The following is a 23,557-nucleotide window of genomic DNA, read 5'->3' as shown; positions in this document are numbered from 1 at the left end:
GGATTCCCAACTTTTTTTATTTGATTCTCAAATTTCAAGAAGTAGCTTTAAATGGTAAACAAAAGTAAATGATCAAATTAAATTACTCGGGGCACATCTCAAGTGTCAAAGCAAAAATATGTTTACAGCCTGTCTCCAAAAAAATTGTGCAAGTGAAAAGCGCCCTCTTTTTTTATTTTTGAGACAGGCTGTATATTCTAAAACCGTTGGGGCATGACAAAGTATCCCAATGTAAGTACGTATTTTGTTTCAACTGCTAACCATCTACTTCGAACTGGCTCTCAAGCTTGTAGTTTCGTCAGCCTCGTACGTCACATGTCGCGTGTCCTATACCGCTTGCAATTTACCCATTAGGAAATGAATTTGGAGAAAAGCTTCTGACAATAAAATACTATGCTGAGCCATCAGCCTGGGTGGATCACGCTCCAGTAATTTCAGATGATTGAGCTCAGTAATACATCAAAGAATGTCTTTCAATTCATGAAAACAAATAGATAATCAGCTTATCGGATTAAAAGCTTAGAGGGAAGGTCTTGCTGCTCAGCGAGTGCTTGTAATTATCAGAAGGTTTTCTCCAAATTCATTCTCTAACAAAGTCTGTTCGTGTACTTGGCTTGTAAACAAGGAACTTGTTAAAGATGCGCTGTGAGGAAATCTTGGATTAAAGTATAAACCATGGACTATTAATGAACTTTGTAAATTAGTTTAACACTAGGATTGCAAACATGCTCATCTGTCACGACAGAGTTCTTTAAACCCATGTGTTTGCACATTCATTGAATGACCTTTGACAGTATTGCGTACAAAAGCTCATTCTTCCCAATTTTATGTCACAATGGTATGAAATAGGTACATGAGGGATATTGAACTAAGCCGCTGAAGATGAGAGTTTCCTGGCTCATCAGTGTATGATGACACGACATCCATTGCTTTGTTTCCCCTGAGAGGATGTTTGTATAAGATCCTCATAAGCACGAAATCAAGACGTGATGAAAAATTGGTAGGCACTATCAATTTTGTAAGTGAAAATGTGCAAAGTAGATATGGAAAAGAATGTATAATTATTCCAGGAAAAATCACTGACGCGGCATGATTATGACAGAATTGGGAAGGAAATAGGAAGATAACGCATCATTAGGATCATTATCCTTCCTCCTCAATCCTCATAAGAACTTGCAAAATAAAATCATATAGACGAATCTCATGAGCCAAGTCATGTTCAGGATTTGGTCGGCCATTATTGGGTCCCCGCGGCACCAAAGTGGTGTTGTGACTGCCCAATTGGGTGAATTAAAGCCGCTTAAAAATCGATGTTATATTGTATTGTGTTGCAAACTTTCATCATTCTTTTGTCTACGTGTAGCACGGGTGATGGAATGCAGTTTTCCCGCCAAGGCCGCATCATTTCACATTTTGGGTGTATTGTAGCCGACGGGGACCCAGTCAATGGCTGCCAGTGAGGTGTAGGAATGCGTGAAATGGGATTCGTCTAAAATCACGATATATCATGCGCGAAGCGGCATTGTTACCCCATCTTTGCATCTTTACAGCCACATACAAAATATTACTAGCATTCCAACTATCTGTCAATTCAGAATTATTATTAAAGATGATCTTCATCCATGGCGCTGTCTTTTTTAAAGACCGTTAGCTGTTGCATATATCTTGAATTTCGGGATCTATGGTGTTTGGAAGATTTTATGATAGGGTCCGGGGATAGGGTGCACAATATTTTCGTGTTGTTTATGCTCTTGTAATTTCGTACATGTATTCATTACCATAGCGGTTATATCCAAAGAACCGAATAGCTTATTTCCAAACCGTGTTAAGTCCACAGCCACATGTGTCTCAGTTACTTGTGTGATACAATCACAGTTACTTTGACAAGTTTGACATTAGCAACAATGAGTTGTACCATCAACAAGCCATTATTTACCACAACAATGCTGCATAACAATATGCAGACTACTTTTCTCTTTTAGGAAACAAAGGCCTCACACAGTATTGTTACTGTTTAGCCATCCACTGTTTGCTTTATAATGGTGCATCCAACTGAAATCATAATACCTATAGCATTACAACCCGCAATTTGCAATATCGCACAGGTAAACCAGAAACATGGGATTATGGACTTGAAGCAACCAGAATGGGTACTTCCTTAAATACAAGCTACTGTTTTGTTTGAAAAACATTTACCATATACATCATGGCTTTCGCTGTATGGGCATACAAGAATGAAGACGTCCTGATACCTGTATTTTTGAATATTAGTAAGTTATTGTTTTTCTTTCTCATCATGTTGGGTGGACTCCAAGGCCTAGCGCGATAAGTGCATACGGAAAGAGAGAGGAAACGTAAAATTTACCTGATGAACACTTTTATCCTACCACCTATACTGGCATATTCCTGGGGCGGCATGACTGGCACGCTCATCGATCGTCTCCATGCAGTAACTTAGTAAAAAGGGAAGTATACCGTACTTTTTTTTACTTTGCTTTCACGGTTACTTCAATGATTTTGACGTTGATTTTAGTTCCTTTCAATGATTTTGACGTTGCTTTCAGGTACTTTAAATGATTTTGACGTTGCTTTCCATTACATTCAATGATTTTGACGTTGCTTTCAGTTCATTTAGCCGTTGCTTTCAATTACTTTTAAGTAACTGAAAGCAACGTTATGGAATAAGTATAAATGTAATTGACACGTCAGCTGTCTCGTTATTAGACAAATTTGGTCCCGGAATTCAACTGGTAAAGTACTACTAGAGCATTAGGAATCAGGATAATCAGATCACTGGTATCTGATTAATCATGAATCCTAGAACATGTAGAAGAGGAACAGCTACAGGCACCTTCAAGTTACTACATGTACTAGTCATGAAATGTTTATATTCAATTCATGAACTTTCGTATAGAAGACCATCTTTCAACCGAAGTACGGTATACTTCCCTTTTTAAACATACAAAGTTACTGCATTGAGACGATCGATGAGCGTGCCAGTCATGCCGCCCCAGGAATGTGCCAGTATAGGTGGTAGGATAAAAGTGTTCATCAGGTAAATTTTACGTTTCCTCTCACTTTCCCTTGATATTTTAAAGTCTTTATTTATGTAACCCGAATAAGTCATTCATAACATTGTAGCACTTTGAAAACTTAAGAAGGGGAAAGAGACTGCAATGTTGGGTGGAAATAAGCGTAATGTTTTGTCATAGATTACTTGTTTATTCATGGGCGGAGACCTGAACATTTATTGTATATTTGAAATCTCTGAAGAGGTTGGTCGTCATATTTGACCCATTTTGGAATATAAGTCATCGCCCGCCCACTTCAAAATTCATAAAGAAGATTATTTTAGGCTTTGATCTGTCTGCTTATTCGTCTTGTTACTATTCTTCATTTTTTCGTGTTTTTTCTGTTTTGTTTTAGTTTATTTGTTTGTTTGTTTGGTGTTTTTTTCTTCTTCTTTCTTTTAAGGTGGTACTACACCCCCTGGTGGCTAATTTTGCATTTTTCTCAAAACATAACTACATACCATGCATACTGTGAAAAAAGCTATGTATATTATAGGGGCAAGGAAGCCAATTACTTCACTAAATTTCAGTGATTCAAGACAAGTGGTTCATTATAATTAAGAAATGAGGTACATTCTAGCGGTACCTCTTTTCTTATCATAAATAACGTACCGCTTGTCTTCCAGTGTAGTAATTGAATTCCTTGCCCCAATACATAACTTTTGTTACCGGTGCAGTGTGATATTATTTTTTGAGAAAAATGCAAAAATAGTCACAAATTTATCAAGAGGTGTAGTACCACCTTAAGTGGGTCATTGTACTTGCAATTGCATAATTAACTAGAGCGGTTCTCGGGCTTCGCGGTTCTCGGGCTTCGCGGTTCTCTGCTTTGGTGGTTTGTTTTGGTACTGAATGGTACATGTGTTTGGGTGATCATTGATGGTGTTTGTGATTGATTGGTTTAGGTTGGGTGATGTATGTTTTGTTTCTGTTCAGAACCTTGTGGGGATTTGGCGAGTCGATGGGTCACAGTGTCTTCGACCCTATATCTTCATGGCAGGAATCGCCATGGTAGGTTAAATCCACAGCCACGATTAGCCATTTGGTTCAAACCTTTAAAGCTCTTTTAAACTAATAATTAGTCGAGGGACATAACTAAGGCTACTCACAATAGCCGGGTAATCGATCTTGGTTGTGCGTGATTAAGCTTGTATACCCCATTGAGGTCAATGGTCATCGACTTTTATACTGCCTACAGTGAGTGCAGCTGTACTACACGCTGCACGCTGTAGTCCATAACAGGACCAACGCAATATAAAATGGTCAAATTTTGAGTTCAAAGCGCACGGCCAATTTTCAAAGCGCATTCTAGCGACTATCATATCTGTTCAACACGTATTTCCAAGTTTATGAGACCAAATCTGGTTTCTTGAGAAAAAAATCATGACGGGAGATATTCATCATTTTCTAACCCGGTATCAGAAGATTTTCGTCCGATATCAAAATCGTGCATAGCAATTCACGTGTATCGATCCCGTGTATTCATTTTAGTGTCCCTTCTGCACCAAATAATTATTAGCCAGGCGGTGTCGGTGTGTGGGTGGGGGTAATTAGTTAAATGTTTGTAAGAAGGGAAAGTGAGAGGTTAGAGAGTTAAAATGAGGTAGACGGTAGAGGTTTGTAAAGGTTGAAGGGAAAACATAGGAGCATGGACACTTGGCCTGGTGAAATAGTTGTTGAATAGAAGTTGAATGTATAATGTTTGTTGATGAATGAGACCGATTTGACCGAATTAATTACACGTCTGTCTGCAGTGGATACTTTGAAGGGAAGTGACGGCCCGGGTTGCCAAAAGATTTCAGCCCGAATTGCGGGTCAAATAATTGAAAAGTCGCCCAATTTTTCTCTTTACCATTGGTTTCTATGGGACATGAAATGATCGGAAGTCGCGGGAGCCAATGTTGAAAAGTCGCCCAATTTTTTCTTAACCATTGGTTTCTATGGGACAGGAAATTGTCAAAAGTCGCGGGGAACATCTTCAAAAGTCGCCCAATTGGGCTACCAAATCGCGGGTTTGGCAATCCTCACTCACTGACGGGCGCATGTGACGCTTTCTTTGGCGTGGTGTAAACAAAAACATGGAATATAGCATAGGCGTGCGCAACATCATTTAAATTAATTATTATTTACCGATACAACATTGTAGGCGTTTCAATGTACAAAAACTTGTGTCATAGCGTTACGTAATCGCTATCATCATCATCAATTCGCTCAACACGATGAGTCATTCATCAAGTCAAGTACCAATTTCCTTGATGTGTTTATTTACAGGTTTGGGCAAAATCGATTTTTCTTTTATAATATCCCGTGGACGGCAATGCACAAAACGTACTACGCCATAATATAAATAAGGCTAAATAAAAATAAAATGATGTTTCCGGTAACATGCTCTGAAAAAATTGGGACGGAAGGAAGGAAAAAAATATTATTTACACATACTGAAATTTCGACCCAATTTAACACTTGAAGGCTAGCCAATAGAAAAACAGTATGACTCAGGGTCTCAATCGCAAAAGCTCTTCTCATACTACACAAGTGTGTCGTACTGTCCAATATCATTTACCTACTCTCTGTCATTCACTGTTCTTGTCTATATATAAAAGCTTTTTCTGTTTGTGCAATTATAGAAAACTGCTACATACAATTTGGAAATTTATGCAATACAAAACACTAAACAGATAAAATAATATTTTGAAATGACCATAATTAGGGGTAGAAAAAAGTAAGGAGTCCAAACTCCAAATGGACCCTCTTATCTTAAATCCAAAAATAGGGGTCCATAACCAAACTTTTGGGATCCAAAAATAGTCAAATATAATATTAACTTGTAAACAGTTAATGACTTGAACGTGAAATCAATAAGTGTAAATCAAACCAATTTTTTAAGTTTACCTGACTTGGGGATCAAATCTCGACAGAGGTTTCTTGCCAATACAACATTTTACTAATTTGACCTCAGATGACCCCTGGTGACCCCCAAATGACCTTACCAAAATATGGCTCTAAATGGTGACTGTATCCACCAAGTTTCATGCCCATATGACAGTTTTTACTAATATGACCTCTGGTGACCCCAAAATGACCTTCAAAAAATTTGGCTCTAAATGTTGACTGTACTAACCATGTTTCATGCCCATATGACAGTTTTAACTAATTTGACCTCAGATGATCTCTGGTGACCCCAAATGACCTTCAAAAAATTTGGCTCTAAATGTAGACTGTATTAACCAAGTTTCATGCCCATATGACAGTTTTAACGAATTTGACCTCAGATGACCTCTGGTGACCCCAAATGATCTTCAAAAAATTTGGCTCAAATGTAAACTGTATACCAAGTTTCATGTCCATATGACATTTTTAACTAATTTGACCTCGGATGACATATGGTGACCCCGAAATGACCTTAAAAAATTTGGCTCTAAATGTTCACTGTATTAACCAAGTTTCATGCCCATATAACAGTTTTAACTAATTTGACCTCAAATGACCTCTGGTGACCCGAAATGACCTTAAAAGAATTGGCTCTAAATGTTGACTGTACTAACCAAGTTTCATGTCCATATGACAGTTTTAACTAATTTGACCTCAGATGACCTCTGGTGACCTCAAAATTACCTTCAACAAATTTGGCTCTAAATGTTGACTGTATTAACTAAGTTTCATGCCCATATGACAGTTTAACCTAATTGACCTCAGATGACCTCTGTTGACCCCAAAATGACCTTCAAAAAATGTGGCTCTAAATGTTGACTGTATTAACCAAGTTTCATGCCCATATGACAGTTTAACCTAATTTGACCTCAGATGACCTCTGTTGACCCCGAAATGACCTTCAAAAAATTTGGCTCTAAATGTTGACTGTATTAACCAAGTTTCATGCCCATATGACAGTTTTAACTAATTTGACCTCAGATGACCTCTGGTGACCCCAAATGACCTTCAAAAATTTGGCTCTAAATGTTGACTGTACTAACCAATTGTCATGCCCATATGACAGTTTTTACTAATTTGACCTTTGGTGACCCCAGAAATTACCCTCCACAAATTTGGCTCTAAATATTGAATCTACCCTATCAAGTTTCATGCCCATATGATAGTTTTTACTAATTTGACCTCAGATGACCCCTGGATGACCTTGACCCATTAACCAATACAAACTTGTTCTGTCTCGGGTCATGATGAACCCACCCACCAAAAAGTTTGGGTCAAATAATAATTGCCCTTGTAAAACAAACTGGGACATCCCCATACCCCCCATTTAACATGTGCTTAATATCTGTATCATCCAAGTATCCTCATCTTCAATGCAACGTTCACTATTTATCGCTATGGAATTATATTTACATGTTGAAAAAGGTAGGCCTAGGGTTGAGTTTCTTGACGGGATAATATGCAGGCCTGGGCGAGCGGCATGAGAAAATAAATGTTGGTTAATCCTGAAATCTGCCAGGTTAGTTATTCTAATTTTTATTATATCGGTGCTGACAAAATGCACAACTTCCTCAACGTTTATAAATTGAAATGAACAGTCTTTTATTCATACTTGATAGGGGTTTATCGTTGAGTGTCTAGGACAAGATTACACAATTTTTCGGCCTACATCATTTTAGCATTTTAACTTTTTATTACTTGCTCTTTTAATACGAGCTTTATGGGAATTAGTTCGACAACAACACCGATTTAATGAGCGTTAGGCCTTTGTCTTATAGTGTTAGGCCTACTATTACCGTTTTATCAAATTTTTTGCGGACACAGACAAAATACCCAGCAAACACAAAACGTTTTCGACATCATTCGCAAAAGGTTATAAAAGGTTGTCAGAAAACGTTTAAATGTCGGGTTATATAAAGGGTATATTAAGAGTATAAAACATTTTCATAACCTTAAAAACATTTTTTGATAATCTACTGCTCAGCAAACAAAATGTTTTACAGAAAACGTTTAAATGTCGGGTTATATAAAGGGTATAAAAACGTTTTAATAACATTCCAAAAACATTCTTGAAAACTTGATACAAAACATTCTAAACAGAATGTTATTTTGGGGTTGAAAAATATTTGCGAAAAAATGTTTGCCCAAAATATTTTCAATAACGTTTTAAAACGTTTTCATGACCTTTATATAACCCGACATTTAAATGTTATTAAAAGGTTTTGAAAAAACATTTTAAGAACATTTCTGTGTTTGCTGGGTTCAAACATTTTAACATAATGTTATTTAAGTATTGACACAATATTTGGCAAAAATGTTTGTAAAAATAGTTTACAATAACATTTTTTGAAAACATTGAAAAATATTGTGGTATTGTGTTTTCATACAAAACGTTTTAAAACGTTATCATGACCTTTATATAACCCGACATTTTAATGTTATTAAAACGTTTTTAGCTAAACCAAAAGCCAAAATATAACTTATTTAAAACGTTTTAAAACGTTTTTGTGTTTGCTGGTAGTTCAATAGTTTTTCAATAGTTGTAGGCCTACTTAATATTACGAGTCCTGCTGCACGCTGTTTTCATAAATAAAATAGTTGTGCATAGGCCTAGGCCTATATCGCGATAAATATTATCTATCAATTCAACTGTATTTCTTTAATCATTGAATGGCAGAAAGTCGGGGGAAAATAAAATAATGTGATTTCCAACAACTTCATATCAGAATTTCGACACGGACGACTCTTGAAAAATTTTATTTTTTCCAAAAGTGGCATAAATTATTTTTTTTGCGGCACCAAAAAAGAGGGCGGGCGGGTTACCGGAAACCGAATTTTATTTTTAGTAGGCCTAACAAGATGAGTCATAGGGCCTACATCATTTGGTATCACATTGATACAACCTGATTGGTCCCCATATTTTACTGCTAGAAAGCCGATTGGTCAAAAAGCCACTTGAACATTTGCCCACACATTGATCAGCCACTTTGACCTTTTTATCACGACTTGATCACGCGCCACGATTAGTGACAAGTAGGTCTAGGGATTTTACGATTTCAATATTACATTCGCATGGACGGTCATTTTTTTTGCGGGGTCGCTAGGATTCTAGCGAGTAGATTTCTTGCAATATTTGGCTTATTTACCATCCAATTTATATGCTACAATGTACCTGTATATCATTAGCATATCAAGCGCGGCCCAACAAAAATAGTTTTTTGAGGTTTCTGATCGTCACGCTGAAACACTTTTAAGGACACAATTTCCTCCGTTTTCCCAGCCATTTTGTTTACTCGTTGTTAACGACGTAACTGATTAGTCTCGACCCCAGAGTGCAACGTGGCTGTATCGCGAACATGACTTGAAGACAGAAACCGGCTGTAAAAGAGGTGGGTCATCTCGCGAGATCTTGTGACTTGCATTGTTTCATCTCGTAAGGTCGATGGCTCAAAAATTATCTTTGAAGTATCACAAATTCCAAGTGTAAGGTACTTGGATACATTAAACAGGATAATTATGATTTAGAAATCAGATATGTGAGTACCAATTTTATATAAATTGACTCAATTGCAAAAAAATGTTGCTACGTTTGTATAGATCCCAATGACACACACAGTGGCATAAGCCAGTCTCTGTGTACAAACGGCGTACACGAGACTGGCAAGTCTATACCACATCGTTACGACTCTAAAAGCGACCGAGTCAATGGGGGATATACTATCATGACTATTGGGCAACTTCCACTTGATTGGCCCTCAGCCAGTCTGAGATAGAAGTATAAATTCGTAACCAATGGCAACGGTAGGCAAAACCGGCTATGCACGACTATGTGCACGACTATATGGACCAACCTCTGGTTGGATCGCACAGAATACAGAGTTGCCAATGCAGATTAATAAGGTATAATATTGGGTGACTTTGTGAACGTCCAACTAAATTAGTACAATTCTGAATACTTCGTTATTCTTTTTGTAGATGTCGACTACCATTCAAATTTAATAGGTTTCATCATTAGCACACACTTGACATATCCTGAAAGTGTCACTGAAAAAAATACTTCGTTTGTCTGCTTTTTTGTATACAAGAAACACATGAGACATCTGTTTGTGTGGACTTTGTGCAAGGAGCCCAAATCCCCACAATTAACATTATCAATGGATATAATGTCAGCAAAGTTGCCCGTTTTTCCAATGAGACATGGCATTGTAGTCTATAATGTTGTTGCAACATTTGACACATCAAGTAAAATGCGTAAAGACCGAAAGAAGTTCATTTCATTGTTATGTGCAACATAAAGATATTATCAAATTATCGAGAAGCGCAAGTCCGAAGAAAATGAAAGGAACAAAACATATGAATTAAAGAAAATGTATTTTGATCGCGTCACTTTGATGCGGTTTACTCAAAAACAAACTTGAACTCGCGTAACCCAGGACTCAGCCCAATCTAGTTAAATAGTGCTAATTTACTCCGTCTGAGTTAAGGAATTTCGTCCAAAGGTGGATATTTGATTAATTAAACCGGCTCATTTAACTGTTTAATTTTGACTTCGTGGCTTTAGCCAATTCTAATGAGTGAATTGGCTTTGTGGTATTTGTTTTCAAAAACAAACATTTGTGAATTGGTCACGTTGAACAAATTCGCATTATATCTGAGAAAGAAGGTAAAAGGTGTTTCACGGGCAGTCACCCTTGTTGCCATGCATGCATTTATTGCTAAGCGTTCTAAGTTTGACCAATATTTTACTCTAAGACTATATATATTTATTGTGGGTCGTCAAATATGTGATATAGATATTGACAAAAGAGAAAATATCCTGTATGTTTATATTCTGATATTTGCTTTGTTGCTTAAATCGTATAAATAGTAGTTTCCTTCGAAAAACACCATGGCTTACCGTTATATAGGATAAGCATGTGGGTACTGGTTATTCTCCGCAAAATGAAGCGCATGAAATAAGAATTTTTAAAAACATATTTTAATACCCAGGCTAACGATTTCAATGTCTTTTTGAAGCAGAATAATCTTCTGAGAAGATGAGGTAACAATATTTCGTCTTCCGCTTCAAAATACAAGAGATTTATCGCAATTATTTTTGCACCACATTTTGAGAGTTGAAACCCAACCAACTTAATTTTTGATCGCAACAGGTAGATATTTTGGGTGCAAACCATATCATGATATTGCAGCTCAAAATGACTTTATCGAGATACGTTTTGCATAATGATAGAAGCAGTGAATGAATAAAGAGCCCGATATTAAAGAGTCGCCAAGATCAGAGGCCACTTCAAACGATCAAATGAACAATTCTCCCGGACAATTCCAGGTATTGAAAGCGACTGTTATATGTGCAGTACCGCGTGCGGTACTGCACACTTCCGCTCACAGTCCCGCATGCGGAACTGCACCTTCCGTCACGCACTTCCGCATGCGGGACTGCACATCCTGACCTGCATTCCCGCATGCGGTGATGCAGGTCGGGATGTGCACTACCGCATGCGGGACTGCAACATTTCTGGTGCATTTCCGCTAGGGGATGTGCAATATTTTTGGTGTATTTCCGCTAGAGGATGTGCTATATTTTTGGTGTATTTCCGCCAGGGATGTGCAATATTTTTGTTATTTTCCCGCATGGGGATGTGCAATATTTTTGGTGTATTTCCGCGTGGGGAACTGCAATATTTTTGGTGCATTTCCGCCAGGGGATGTGCAATATTTTTGGTGTATTTCCGCAGGGGATTTGCAATATTTTGGGTGTATTTCCGCCAGGGGATGTGCAATATTTTTGGTATTTTCCCGCATGGGGATGTGCAATATTTTTGGTGTATTTCCGCTAGAGGATGTGCTATATTTTTGGTGTATTTCCGCCAGGGGATGTGCAATATTTTTGGTATTTTCCCGCATGGGGATGTGCAATATTTTTGGTGTATTTCCGCGTGGGGAACTGCAATATTTTTGGTGTATTTCCGCCAGGGGCAATATTTTGGGTGTATTTCCGCCAGGGGATAATATTTTGGTATTTTCCCGCATGGGGATGTGCAATATTTTTGGTGTATTTCCGCTAGAGGATGTGCTATATTTTTGGTGTATTTCCGCCAGGGGATGTGCAATATTTTTGGTATTTTCCCGCATGGGGATGTGCAATATTTTTGGTGTATTTCCGCGTGGGGAACTGCAATATTTTGGTGCATTTCCGCCAGGGGATGTGCAATATTTTTGGTGTATTTCCGCCAGGGGATTTGCAATATTTTGGGTGTATTTCCGCCAGGGGATGTGCAATATTTTTGGTATTTTCCCGCATGGGGATGTGCAATATTTTTGGTGTATTTCCGCGCAGTGGGGAACTGCAACATTTTTGGTGTATTTCCGCCAGGGATGTGCAATATTTTTGGTGTTTTTTCCGCATGGGGATGTGCAATATTTTTGGTGTATTTCCGCGTGGGGAACTGCAATATTTTTGGTGCATTTCCGCTAGGGGATGTGCAATATTTTTGGTATATTTTTTGTGTCGAACTTTGTAATAATTATAAGTTAGAAAGGTAATTATTTAGGCCTACTTATAGATCTACTTATAGCTAACGCTAGTCGTCTATTTAATTTGTTTCTTAGTTTACGTGAGATGGCTACGTGTTTTGACATGCAGTAAATATATACATTTTATTATGCTAAATTAAATTACTATCCGTCGTAAATTGATTGATAATCGATCCACTTGAGAAATTCTCCGTTGGAACTTTAATAGAAAGTGGTCACAATGTCAAGTTGAATAGTCATCATTAAAGAGGCGTGTGAAATTGATTTTAATAATTGATTTTCAAAATAAAATTAATTTCATACAATAACTATTAGCTAGGTTTTCTATACTATGCCGACCTTTCGGACAAGACTTTCCAAGACTCTTGTTATGACGCTATTTGCTTTCCATAGCTAATTTAAATATATATCGCTCCGCGGCTCCGTCTCCTCAATTACCCCGGCCTATTATTCGGGGCAGTTGTCAGCCAGCCATAGCCGGAGGATGAACTAAGAATATTTCGCTCATCTATTATATTATTGTGATCACTTTGTTGATGAGAAATTAAAGTTTATTTGTGAAGTTATATTTTGCTCTCCGTTTGTTTCTGTTGAGTCTTCCCCCGTCTCAGATGGAAGATCTACTAGCCATGTATTTGGTTTAATTTCTAGTAATCAGATAACTGGTTGGTGGATCTTCACATCAGTTCTGAGTCATAATAAATGGTGCAGAATCCGATCTTTTCCGGTACCAAGCAAGCTGTGACTGGCTGTCAGCTGCCCCTGGTGGGAAAAACCAACCCCCAGGTAAGTTAATTTGGTATTATTATTTCTAGCAATTTGGATTGATTCATTGTATATATATATTATGTGATATTTTTTGATAGATTAAGTGAAATACGCTTCTAGTGATTTCCCGCCATAGTTGTTTTTTGGCGCGAAGAATTTTGTTGCGTGTTTTCTGCTTTCGGCCATTTTGTGAATAATATTGCAGCGTGATATTCTTGTATTGATACAGTGTATATTAATGTACAAGTAAATGTGATTATGGCTCCTCCTATAATAAGCCACTTAGCCCTAGGCAAGGCCTATTTAGACACAGGTGAAGGTGCGGGAGGTCAAGGCGAAGGTGAAGTTTCAATAGACGATATAATGGCTGAATTACAGAGTATGGACGATAGATTCAAGAGTTTGGAAAAAGATATTCGAGACGCTGAAAGGGTTGAACGAACTCATCGTAATCAATATCAGTCGCCTCATCAAGCACATAACAATGCAAATGGGTCATTCAACTCAGGCCAGTCCAGAAATTTCAGGCCGCCCATTGTATGCTATAGATGTGGACGATATAATCATATGCGTCGTCGTTGTTATGAAAGGTTCCATATTGATGGGCGTCCTTTAAACTGACTGACCCATCTGATACTATTCAAACTGTAGATTCAGAACAAGTTCAGGAAAATTCAGATGGGAAATTAGGTATCTTACCTGAACGATTAAATTGTCAAACTCATGTGAACAATTACTCTCCGTGTGAAGATGTTTGTGATCGGAGTCATACTTTGTATCCAACTGATGAACAGGTAATACATGCACAAACTGTACAGAAATTTATTTCGAATGATTGTAATGTAAACAAGAGCAGTAATTCTCCGTGTAATTCAGCCCAAGTTCCGCGCAATGGAAAATTTGATTCAAATTTTGCCGCGTCTGAATGCGATAGTGATAACGTTGAAACAGATTTTGATGAAGAAGTTTATATTTCTGTCACTATTGGTAGCCAAAACATTGACTGTTTAATTGACACTGGTTGTACAATGAATCTAATCGATCATGAGTACTGGCATTCTTTGGAATTGTCACACCAAATTGTAGTGTCAAAACCGCGATTAACAAAAGCCCGTACCGCTAACAAATCTGTGTTGCAAATCAGTGGTTTTGTTGTTGTTCCGTTGTTTATTGAAGGTTCAAAATTTCTCGTGCCAATGTATATTGCTCGAAATCTTAGTCAGGAAATCATGCTGGGAAAGAGGTTCCTAAAACAGCATAAGGCCAGATTAGATTTTAACACACAGAAATTGCGATTGTTTAAGAAAAGTAATTTGCGTGTAATTGAAAGGCAAGAAATTCCGCCTCATTCACAATCAGTGGTGCGTGCGAGGTTATCGAATAATCTTCCAAAAGGCACAATAGGATTATGTCAGGGAGGACGGAGAGTCACTGCTTTAGGAGTATTGATTGCCAATACAGTATCAAGTGTTCAACCTATTGCTAACAAATCTAGTTGTAGTACTCAATTACTTGTGTTAAACACTAGCAATGAACCAATTGTGTTGTATCCTAGAACAAAACTTGGTACATTTACACTTGTAAATAACAGTGAAATCATTCATTTTACCGATATAGATGACTCTGTAGTAGATGAAGTACCTGTATCATCAGTCCATGTAAAAGCACAGAATTCGCCAGATCCTAAGGTACGTGAAGTTCTTTCTCAGGTCAATTTCAATGATTCTCATTTAACTGAAACCGATTCTGATATGTTATCTGATCTTATATCTGAGTATGTAGACGTTTTTCAAACCAAAGATAGTCCTAGAGGAAGATATACGAAAATTGAGCATGTCATAAGAACTGGTAATCATCCGCCAATCAAATGTCGTCCTTATAGACAACCTCCTCATGTGCAAGCTGAAATACGTAAGCAAGTCAATCAGATGTTAGAAGATGGTTTAATCAGAGAATCCACCAGTAGTTGGAGTTTTCCTGTTGTAATGATTCCTAAACCTGATGGTACACTAAGATTCTGTTGTGATATGAGATTATGTAACCAAATTGTGGAAAAGAATAATTTTCCTCTACCTCACATAGATGATGCATTAGATAGCTTAGGCGCAGGAACACCAAATTATTTTTCCACACTAGATTTAGCGTCAGGTTATTACCAAATTGGACTTGAAGAAAGCTCAAAACAAAAGAGTGCTTTCATTACACAAGATGGTTTGTATGAGTTTAATGTAATGCCAATGGGGTGTACAAATTCTCCAGCCACGTTTCAAAGAGTTATGCAAGAAGTGTTCAGAGGTTTAAATTGGAAATTTGTATTAATATATCTTGATGATGTAATAGTGTTTTCCAATTCTTTTAATGAACATGTAGATCATTTGAGACAAGTATTTCAGAGGTTGAGAGAAGCCAATTTGAAGCTCAAGCCTAAAAAGTGTACTTTTGCTCAAGAACAGGTACGTTATTTAGGACACATTGTAAGTAAAGATGGGATAGCTACTGATCCAGAGAAAACCAAAGTAGTCCAAGAGTATCCAGTTCCAACGAAGGTATCGGAAGTAAGATCATTTCTAGGTTTTGTAGGCTATTATAGGAAGTACATTAGAGATTACAGTAAAATAGCCGCACCTTTAACATATCTCACTCGGAAAGATGTTCAATTTATTTGGTCAAAAGAGTGTGCAGAAGCGTTTGAAATCCTGAAACAAAAGCTAGTAGAACCTCCAATTCTTGCTTACCCTCGTTTTGATGGTACTCAATTTATGTTGCAAACTGACGCCAGTATAAAAGGTCTTGGTTTCATTTTAGCACAGGTACAAGATGGTGAAGAGAAGGTAATTTGTTATGGAGGTAGAGCTTTGCATGATTCCGAAAAGACGTATACAACTACTGAACTTGAAGCTTTGGCTGTAGTTGAAGGATTAAGAAATATTCCCCATACCTTCAACATACTGTAAAGTTCACAATTCAGACTGACCACTGTGCATTGAAATGGTTGTTTGGTCAAAAGCGTACAACAGGTCGCCTCGCAAGATGGGTACTGAAGTTACAATCATATACTTATGAAGTAGTCCATAAAAGAGGATGTAAGAATGGTAATGCAGATGCACTAAGTAGAATACCAACTCAAGTGTCAGAATCTTGTAATTCATGTAACTCATATCATGTTGACTCCCCTACTTCCTCAGAAACAGATTCAAACTGGACAGAATGTGGCTTGGAGACAATGACTGATGATGTTATCAATGACTCTCCTGCGTCAGAGACAAAGCCAGATCCAGAAGTGAATACTGTTCGAAATCTGAGATTTCAGAGGAATAGACGACTGGATGGAGACCAAAAGTATGTAGATATTCAAAAAGTTCCTTCTTTACCAACTGATGTTAATGTGGACCATTTCAAAGATGCTCAATTAGCTGATCCTTTTGCTGGTCCCATGATAAGATTTTTGGATGAAGACATATTGCCTGATAATCAAAGACAAGCACGTGATATTTTATTGCAGTCAGATCAATACTATGTCCATGAAGGTATTTTGTATCATATATGGCACACACCCGCCAAACGTCACATGCCAGAAAGAAATACTGTGCAATTTTATATACCTGTAACCATGATTGATATCATACTTAACAACTGTCATGATAATGTTTTAGCAGCTCATTTTGGTTTTCAGAGAACATATCACAAAATCCGCCAAAGATATTTCTGGAAACGTATGTATAGAGATGTTGACAATTGGGTAAGATCGTGTATATCTTGTGCTCAGAGAAAACACATAGACACAAAGTTAGAGCTCCCATGATGACCATGAAGGTCCCCAGTGCATTTGAACGTGTAAGTGTGGATATCTTGGGTCCTCTACCTATTACAACCAATGGTAATCGGTATGTATTGTGTTTTACAGATCACTGTACCAGATGGCCTATCTTAGTTCCAATTAAGACTATTGATGCAGCCACTGTAGCTAGAGCATTCTTTGATCATATTATATGTCAACATGGTTGTCCGCAATATTTGCTTAGTGATCGAGGTACAAATTTCCTCAGTAAACTGGTGCTTGAAGTGTGTAGAATTATGCGTACATCAAAGTTGAATACAAGTAGTTATCATCCACAGTGTAATGCTATCCAGGAACGTTTTAACTCTGTTATCTTAGATACCTTGTCACACTATGCTAATGAGTATCAGACAAACTGGGATGAGTATATTCCAGCCATTCAATTTGCATATATTTGCTTGAGTTTATATTTCAGAGAATTCGAGTCGTGCTGAATGGATTATGGAGTTCTTCGGTCATTTTCGTGGTATATCATCTGAACAATAGGTGCATTTGGATTTGAACTTGGCACAGAAGAATTTTGTTCCAGTTGGTATGCAATATGTGTGATTCTGAAATGATTGTGAATTTTCGTCAGTACAATATTTGTGATTCCAGAATAAGATTTGATTCAGAAAAAATAATGATACGGGATAATTAACTGTGACCTGATACATGACATTCATTTCATGCAAAGTAGTACGTAAACTTTGCATACGATTTTCATGTAAGCCCGTTATATTCTGAATCAAATATTATCAAGGTATTGGTCTTCAGCGCTGAATGTTTATTTCGTCGTGTGGAATTGTTTCGTCGTGTTCGTCAAGTACTGTGTCTACGGGAGGAACTGCGTCTTATTTCACAATGTTGGTGCATTGAAAACTGCAATTATATGAAGAAATCAATTCTTCTGTTATTTATATTGACATCCGTCATCAGTTATCGTCTAATGGCAAAACAAAAGCAATTCTTGTTACGTCATATTTAAAATTTTATGGAAAACATGATCTGAATCACACCGACAAATTAAGTGTCAAGTTCAACGTCAAGATCAGCGTCAAGTACAGTGCAGCGAATGGGTTCAAGTCGACAGCGGTGGATCTACTGGCCAGGGATTCAGCGATTCAAGATTATGAACTCTAGGGTTAATTTTAAGGTGTAGTTTAAGGTGTAGAGTAAGATCTTCGCACTTTCTGAAGCACATGGAACTTGACATTGTAAATGCCCAGTTTGGGGATTGTGCAAGGTCTTGGTCGATGTCTTGCAGAATTGTGTTAGTTTGTCATCCCCTTTCCCCCTTTTTCCTTCTCTGCTGTACGAGCTTCAGAGTTTTAAAAGATGTTGTTTTTAAAAATAATTTTCTCCCTATCCAATCGTGTTTTGGAGTTACATGTTTCAGATTAAAAAGATGCAGTTAATTATTAGTCATGCAGTTACTTGATGAATGTTATGTCTGATGTTAAAGTTTGTGTTAGAAAGATATATATATTTTTAAATCATAGGTTGATCAATTCAAATTGCTATTTTAAAAGTTATATTATTAAATTAGAATTGTCAGGCGCCAATTCAAGAAAGGCAGGGCGTGTGTTATGACGCTATTTGCTTTCCATAGCTAATTTAAATATATATCGCTCCGCGGCTCCGTCTCCTCAATTACCCCGGCCTATTATTCGGGGCAGTTGTCAGCCAGCCATAGCCGGAGGATGAACTAAGAATATTTCGCTCATCTATTATATTATTGTGATCACTTTGTTGATGAGAAATTAAAGTTTATTTGTGAAGTTATATTTTGCTCTCCGTTTGTTTCTGTTGAGTCTTTCCCCGTCTCAGATGGAAGATCTACTAGCCATGTATTTGGTTTAATTTCTAGTAATCAGATAACTGGTTGGTGGATCTTCACATCAGTTCTGAGTCATAATACTCTCATTTAAATACAAACGGAAAGTAAAACGATAGTAGGCCGAGGCCTAATATTGAATTTGTCTAAAACGAATTACTAAAATGAGTAAAAACACCTAAGGGCCTGACGTACATTTCACCACGAATGTAGGCCTACTAAATTTTTGTCATCCAATTTGTGCATAAAATTAATACCATATATATAGGCCTACGATCGGTCAATATAGAGGCACGCGTTCCAAATGCAGTAGTGAACATATTTTGTTGCATGTCCGCATGCGGAACTGCTAAATATTTGGTACAGTTCCCCATGCGGTAGTGTGTTTGGGCAGATTTGTAGACCTTTTTGCGGTTGAATGTTCACGATATAACTTGTACGATTAATAATAATAAAAAAATGCATGTCCGCATGGGGAAGTGCAATATTGTTGGTGCATTTCCGCATGGGGATGTGCTATAGTTTAGTGTATTTTCCGCACGAGGAACTGCAATATTTTTGGTGCATTTCCGCCGCGGGTTAATGAACAAATTTTTACGCATGTCCGCATGGGGAAGTGCAATATTTTTGGTGCAACGCACATTTAAAAGGCTGCACAGTACAGTATTACTTCGTTATACTTCTGCAGCAGATACATCAGACTTATAATATTAATAAACATTATTTGGTCAAAATATAAACTTGGCAAAAGTCACATTTTATCTTTACGGATCATGAGTCGCATGCGGTCTATTCGTAACAGGCAGTCTGTCGCGTCCCGGTCGCCAAGCCGGAGGAGAGGAAGGAGCATCAGGTCTTCAGCAACTGTGGAATCTGTGGAGTCACCAAGCTGCGGCTCTTCTACGGTGGAAATTGAAGACGGTATTGCATCTTTGCATTTGGACGAACCTTGTCCCGCTCGGTGAGCTTTTTTGCTTGCTTGCTTGTTTGTTTTTGTTTGTGTGTGTTTTCCGGCTTCTTTTTCTTTGTTTAAATGTAGGAACATGGCATTTTGACACCTCATTTGTTGCAATTGACGGGATTCAAGTCTGTAACCCAAGACTTGAAAGTTGCAGTAAATTACACAGCCGTGACGTTAGTCACGGCTGTGTCTTTTTTCTTACAGGTTCTTTCTTCTTTCTTTCTTTCTTCTTTCTTCTTTCTGCCGACCACTACATTTGCTCTAGCACTTACATGCTTGTACCGATGTTGACCTAACTTGGTCACAACCATCATTGACCATGCCCCTACATGTCACATGAAACTCGTGGGGTCAAAGGTCACGCTAAGGTCATAGGGGTCAAAAACGTGATTTCAACTCAAAATGCTTCTTCTCCTACAGATTACGTATGACGGTGACCCCACTTGCACACATGCATTGCTATTACCCAGTGTCTATGGGGTCCTCACAGATTTGGGGTCAAAGGTCTTTAAGGGGTCACTTCCGGTATAAAACGAAAAACCTTCAAAAATTTTTATTTGCTAAGAAAAACATAGGACAGTAACGGTATGTTCACACATAAATTGTAGTTACCCTGTGTATATGTGGTATTTTTTTATTTAGGGTCAAAGGTCATTAAGGGGCCACTTCCGGTACAAAATGAAATACCTTTAAAATGCTTCTTCTCCCACAAATTACGTAGGACAGTAACACCACTTGCATACATGCATTGTTATTACCCAGTGTATATGGGGTCCTCACAGATTTGGGGTCAAAGGTCATTAAGGGGTCACTTCCGGTATAAAACGAAAAACCTTCAATTTTTTTATTTGCTAAGAAAAACATAGGACAGTAACGGTATGTTCACACATGAATTGTGGGTACCCAATTCATATGTGGTATTTTTTATTTGGGGTCAAATGTCATTAAGGGGTCACTTCCGGTCTGAGACGAAAAACCTTCAAAATGCCCCTTCTGCCACAAGTAACAGCAAAGTGGTGCCACATGCACCCATGCATTGACATTAGCCAATGTCTATGACCGTTTTCATATATTTTGGGGTCAAAGGTCATTAGGGGTAACAACACGGCTGTGTTCGTGGGTTAGACCACAGCTTAGTCTAGTTGATTTTGTATTCAGAAGCGGCTAGGGGACGCCGGGGTAACCTTGTCAATCAAATACTTCATCTATTGTGTCCAATACTTAATCCGATAAGTGTTCGATGCATATCGATAAAAATAGGATCAAGATCAAGGAATAATTAAGCTATGGCGGCGCGCTTTAATTAATACTTCACGAGGTGATTCAGCCAGGTACCTGGATTCAGCACTCAACAACATGCACAGGATGTACGGTGTACCATCTCCGCCAATTTCCTTTTTAATTCCCCTTTTTTTTAATTTCCCCTTTTTTTAATTCCTTTTTTAATTTCCCTTTTTTTAATTTCCTCTTTTTTTTTAATTTCCCCTTTTTTTAATTTCCCTTCTTTTTTAATTTCCACTTTTTTTAATTTCCACTTTTTTTTAATTTCCTTTTTTTAATTTCCCTTTTTTTTTAATTTCCACTTTTTTTTAATTTCCACTTTTTTTTTAATTTCCTCTTTTTTTAATTTCCCTTCTTTTTTTCCCCTTTTTTTTTAAATTCTCTTTTTTTATTTTTATTTTCCCTTTTTTTTTTAATTCCCCTTTTATTTTCTCACAAAGCAGAATCTTGGCCGAGACACATACTCAATAGTTGTCCAAGAATTTGCTCGCACTGTAGTCTTTACGTGTGACAGACCATGGATATAGTATATGGACAGACCCACTGTGTAGAAGTCAGTGGTCAGACCATGTGTGTGTATTATTTACACCACTGATATAGCCTGTGCCGGAGCCTGTGTGCTAGGGCCGTAGACTTATTTCAAGTCACGGGAAAACCATAAGAATACTAGTATATAAATCGCAGTGGTTTTATCCCGGCCCGTGAGGGGGGGTAATTTTCCCAAGGCGTGCCAAAAAAATTGCTTGCTTCCCTTCTCGGCCTGCCAAAAAAAAAAAAATTCGCCCCCCCCTCCTTTGCACATGCCAAATGTTTTAAAATTGCCATTAAAATTGCCATGTAAAGGGACGGCATATTCGTACTATTTAATAGAGCTATTTTATGACTATTAGGCCTATGTGACTATTTTTGCATTTTTCTCACAAACTAATAAGACACTGGTAAGGAACTGCATTGGCTTCCTGTGTTCCAATGAATTGTTGTTTAAAAATGTTGATTGTATATAAATGTAATAATGATAGGCCTATTGCTCCGTCATATTTATCTGAACTTCTTTCAAATTATGTTCCCCACTCGTAGGCCTACTCTTCGATCTGGAAACATGCAACTTCTTCAAGAAACAAAATAAGAGCACATGAGTCATTTGAAATTGCAGCTCCACGTCATGGAATGAATTGCCTATATATTTTAGAACTGCTAAAAATGTAACTATGTTTAAAAAGATGTTAAAAACTCATCTTATGTCGGGGTTTGCTCAGGGAAATTTGAAAATGCCACCAAATAGTGAAAAACTGTATAAAATGTCTAACTTTTGTGTTGATTTGTAAAATAAAACAAAGAAAAGTGATTATTTAGCAGTAATCAACCATTAAACAATCAATTCTAGCATTAATTTTAGGCCTACGATCCAAGATTCTGGCCATAGGCCTAGTGCTTTACAGTGGACACGGAAAATCACGGAATCGTCCAATTTGCAAGACGGATTTTAGATTTTGGAACACCATGAACACGGAGAAATTGTGGCTTTAGCTATAGGCCGAATAAAGATTTATACAGTGGAAGGGTCTAAATATTTAATATATTATTAACAGTTATTATTCTAATCTAATTCAAATAAGGCCTCTTTTAATATAAGCCTCGTGATCACTCTATTGGATTCGGATTGTTTTACTAGGTTTGGATTTAATTGTCTTCACTATAGGCCAAGATATAAAAAAAAAATAGAACGCTATGCGAGCGCTATCCATGTTGGACAGCTGTGTTCAAATATAAAGTACGGACGAAGCCTTGACTAAGGCTAATGCTCCCCGCGGTATACTAACATGAATCCACTAGCTGCAACATTATACGCACATCAAAAAAAATATCGGGAAATTTAAAAAAAAAGGAAATAAAAAAAAGGGAAATTATTTCGCAAAAAAAAAATGCATATTCATCAAAAATTAAACTTTGTCCGATCGGGCCCAAATTTGGTGGGTGGCATCCTTGATACAAGGGGAATATAATGCGCGAAATAAAATCGAGGTCAACCAAGGTCAAAGGTCATTACGGAGGGGTCAAATTTCAAACTTTGTCCGATCGGGCTCAAATTTGGTGGGTGGAATCCTTGATACGAGGGGAATATATTCCCGAAATAAAATTGAGGTCAAGCGAGGTCAAAGGTCATTATGGAGGGGTCACATTTCAAACTTTGTCCGATCGGGCTCAAACTTGGTGGGTGGAATCCTTGATATGAGGGGAACACGTAAAACTTAAAATCGAGGTCATCCGAGGTCAAAGGTCATCCAGGAGCTACATTTTAAACTTAATCCCTAAGCTTCCCTGGGTGGGCGCTTTATATTGGGGCATGGGCGCTTATT

Source organism: Amphiura filiformis, chromosome 17 (assembly GCF_039555335.1).
Source record: "Amphiura filiformis chromosome 17, Afil_fr2py, whole genome shotgun sequence".
Classification (NCBI taxonomy): domain Eukaryota; kingdom Metazoa; phylum Echinodermata; class Ophiuroidea; order Amphilepidida; family Amphiuridae; genus Amphiura; species Amphiura filiformis.
This window is presented reverse-complemented; position numbering follows the sequence as displayed.